Below are 4,373 nucleotides of genomic sequence, written 5' to 3'. Positions count from 1 at the left end.
TCTTTCCAGAGCAGCACAAAAGCTGGAGTTAGGTTAGAGTAGAAACTTTTTGGTGAGTTTTTCTGTCACGTTTGTGCATCACCTAATGCAACACCAGCCTGAGTTGGCAGCTGCTATTCCAACGGTTAGGGAGCTGCACAGGACTTCAAACCTGGAAAGGGACGGACCTGCAGAGGGCTGAGGGGGCTGCGGAGACCCCACGTTTCCAAAGGATCAGGTTGCTATCGGCAAAGCGTGTTGGAAAGCGCCAGCCACGCGCTGACGGACGCATCGCTTACCCGAATATGGATCTGCTCTCCCACCGTGGGAGCGCTCTCTCTTTTCCTCTTGACAGCCAACAAGTCGACCAGAGGACGGATGGTCATTCCCTGCAGCATAATCACAAAGACAAAAATTCTTGTATTAAATTTAGAGCATTAAGTGTCACAGATCATTGGTTCAACAATCTTCAGCAGCCAGTCAGTGGTTAAGTTTATGAATCAAAGCATCCACCTGGTGGCAAGGGTCAAAAAAAGAGTTTTAATGTCCTTTAAGTCTTGTGAGAGAACTTCTAAAACACTGCTGTGGTGCATTGCTTAGCCTGGCTTTGGTACAAAATGACTTTTCTAGGACATGTTTACAGCAAAAATGATGGAGTAGTTGCTGTTTATGACTTCTGAATGTCACAAATGCTGGCACGGAGGAGAGCTGAACACATTTCTAATTGCAGAAACAATTAATGTGTCAGTTCAATTGCTAATAGCTATTAAAAAAAAAAGAAGCCTTGCTATTTAGAGTAAATAACATAAACCTCCCAAATTCAGAAATAACAGTATTAAAAAAATTAAGTAGAAACTATGCAATTTGGTCTTTTGCCTTCACTGGCTAATGAGCTACATTTAAATCAGCATTTTGGAGTTTTGTGAGGAGTCCCAAATTTAGAAACACCTGAATTCCTTTGGCCTTTCCTGACCTTGGGAGCAGGATGGGAATCCCACGTGTCATTGCACAACACACCTGTAGGTCCCCTGGGATGCTTTTACACCCACGGAGGATAATTCCTCTGAAGTCTATCACCCAGCACTGATGGCTTTATCATGGCTCACACAAAGTTTTCCTGTTGTCAGTGATCCAGTAGCCAATGGGTCAGTGTAGGCAGCAAATAAATTTTAAAAAAAAATAAATAAACCCCCACACCTCTTCACAATTCCTACATTTGCTGACAATTTCATGGCAGAGGTCAGAGGCCAACAGGCTGAGAAAGTGAGCTTCAAATGGAGAACGTGGTATTTTGTTTTGGAATCGCGCTGAAAGGCAGAACAATGGCTTTGGGACATTCCAGACAAGCCCACAGCTCCTCCGAGGACTTTCTGGGTCACGTGGCTTGCACCCAGGTCCTCTTGAAAGCGCTGAGGGCTTCACAATTGCTCAGCCAACCTTCCCAAAATGATTAACCAGGCTTGTTGTGCGAAGAGCCTTATGCAACTGGGTTAGAAAAGCCGAAATAGCGGCGTTTCCTGGGTTATGTAACACTCCGACAGACCCACGTATGGACGAGCCCAACCACTTACCTGTTGGTCATTAGCCTGTGCAGCACGAGGCTTTCCAGACAGCACGGTCAGGACTTCCATTACCTGCACCTTTATATTTACCTGTGCTTTCCATGGTGAGCTACAGCAATATATTTCTGGTTCAGCTTTTAAGCAAGTTTATTACTTTTTTTTTTTTCCCACTCCTGTTCTCACGGTGGCCTCAGCTGCACATCAGTGCAGGTACCTGGAGCCTGAGCAAAGTCAGTCTTTAGAGATGCTGAACGGCTGAAGGTCAAGGGGTCACCCCGCCGACACGTACCCACAGGGGGACCCTGTTTCTGTACCCACGGGGCGACCCTGTTTATCTCTCACCCTTTTGCAGGGAGATGACATCACCAGCTGAGCTCCGAGTTTACACAAAAGCCCTTTTCCCAGTCCCGGGAAGGATTTTGCGAAGCCTCAGCAGAATGGAGCTGCTGCCTTAGAACAACCTTTGTCTGGGTCTCAAGAGCATCTCTGCATGAGCAGACGTGCCCAGTGACCGTATCTTTTCAATTTCTGACCCGCATTTGCATCTTAAAACTTGTCAACATCCACCTAAGCACTCTCCCCCCACTCCTGGCCCCTGCTCTCTCCTTTCAGTCTGAAATCTGGTCCAGCTGCCCTGCGGGTCTCAGCTCCAAGCCCATCAGCACGTCACACGTGGGTTTTCATGATGGCGAAGAAGCAGAGTCAACCCCAAACCTCTGTGCTGCCCAAGTGCCCAACACCCACAGAGTGGTTCAGGGAGGCCAAGCAGAAGGAATTTGCTCAGCCATGGGGACACTTGGCAGCTGTCACCTTGACCCACCACCTCGCAAAGCCCCAGCAGCTGCCCTGCTCCCTCCAGCCAAGGGTAGGAGCAGGGCACTCCCAGGTCAGCAGATCTGCATGGACCTCAGGCAGGAGCTGTCGGGGAGGTTTTCTGCTCAGTGCCTTTCCCAAACCCCCATCCCACTCGCTCCAGCCCTACAGAAACCCACTCATAACTTTTCGAGGGATGGAGCACACCAGGCAGACGTCAGCCTTGCTCGCTGCAGGACCAGACAACTCCAATTTTTCCACCACATCCTCCTTCAAATGTGAGAGCGTTTGTCAGGTCAACCAAAAAGTGCATTTCAGAGAAACCTCCAAGGGAGCCTTGCTGCTGAGCAGAGCAAGCAGACACATCCACAAAAAAATATCAAACCTTCAACCCAAAGAAGGCTGCAAGAGCGCTTTTACCACTAGATGTCACAGCGATGCCGAGAGCTGCTCCTGCTCCTCCAGAGCAAGGGCTTCCCTGCACCCTGGAGCACAAGAACTCCTCGCACCCCCAGCCTGTGCCTGAGGGAGAGTTAAAAAACACAACGACAAAACAAAAACAAAACTAAAACCAAACAAAAACAAAACTAAAACCAAACAAAAAACAAAACTAAAACCAAACAAAAACAAAACTAAAACCGAACAAAAAACAAAACTAAAACCGAACAAAAAACCCCACAGAAACCACATTTCTCCATCATATACCTTGAACTGGGCTAATAAAGAATCTATGAAAAATAAAAAGCAGGAGAGCAGAAAACAGTCATTGAAAAGAAAAAAATAAATAAGAAAAACTAGTATATACGTGCTTTAAGCAATAAACCAAATATCTGAGAGCAACCAGTGCTGGGAGGGTCCACCTCACTCTCCTACCCTGGCAGCAGGAGGTTAACACGCCCGCAGCCCCCCGTGATTTGGGCAGGTTGCCTGACTTGCAGAAGCTTTCCCACTGGGTAGGAAACAAGAATCAACAGGGCAGAAAGAGAAAGCAAGTAGCAACGGGGGTTAAGGATCAGTCATTAAAAAAAAGGTTTTATTTCCTTCTGATTTCTCTTGCTTTTATAACAAGTAACACACTCAAATTTATTTTTTTTTTCTAGTGGAAGCATTAAAGCAATCCCCTCCTTGCTGCATCATCATAAAATAATTGCAGCTGCTTTGCTGCATGAGTGTGAAAACACCTCAGGCACTTACACAAAATGGTTTGAGAAACAGCTACTGACTGCTGTTGCATCAGCTGCGGGATGTCCCAATAAAACAGAACTCATTCCCAGAAAACCTGAAGTTGCTCCTTCAAAATTAAGTCCCTTTAAATTGTCCCACTAGCAAACTATCAAAACTGAGATGACCAAACCATAAATCTCTTTTCAAAATTCTTGCTGCCCATGTTCCGAGGATTTGGAGTATCGCCAGTATTTTCTATCTTTTCACCCTCGGGATGAGGAAAACTGACCTTCGTTACTGCACAGCCCTGGTGGCACTTCATGACAAAGCCTACAAGAAGTGGTTCTCACCTTGCTCAAACAGCAAACTCGCTGCAGAGCTTGGTTTGTGTTGGCTTTGCTCTCCCATAGAAGCACTGCTTCAGAGAGAAAACTTTGCCAGCATCATTCTGCACCGTGTTCAGAAGAGACTAAACTGCAAAGTAAAAATCACTAAACAGGACTGGGTTTTTAGCTACTCCAATACGGATGGACCAGATCAAAGCTGGAAGGAGTTATCATGGAAAATGCCGTAGCACAGGTTGTAAGCCAGCAACTGCTACTTGACCTCACAGGCATGGGGCGACATTCTCACACCTTCTGCCTCTTTCAGCAACAATTTTAACCACTTGACTTGTAAATCCTTGTATTCATCTAACGGTTTAGTACTAGGTATTTGTTTGAGGGAAAAAAAACCAAAAAACAAACCACACCTCCCATGCTCATTCTTGACATCTACACTGAGATTGTTTTTACCTGCACGAACACTGTGAAGAGGATGACAACGGTTGTTGCTGCGATGAAGAGCTTCTTTCTG

Source organism: Apaloderma vittatum, unplaced genomic scaffold (genome assembly GCF_000703405.1).
Source record: "Apaloderma vittatum isolate BGI_N311 unplaced genomic scaffold, ASM70340v1 scaffold11164, whole genome shotgun sequence".
Taxonomy (NCBI): Eukaryota; Metazoa; Chordata; class Aves; order Trogoniformes; family Trogonidae; genus Apaloderma; species Apaloderma vittatum.
This window is presented reverse-complemented; position numbering follows the sequence as displayed.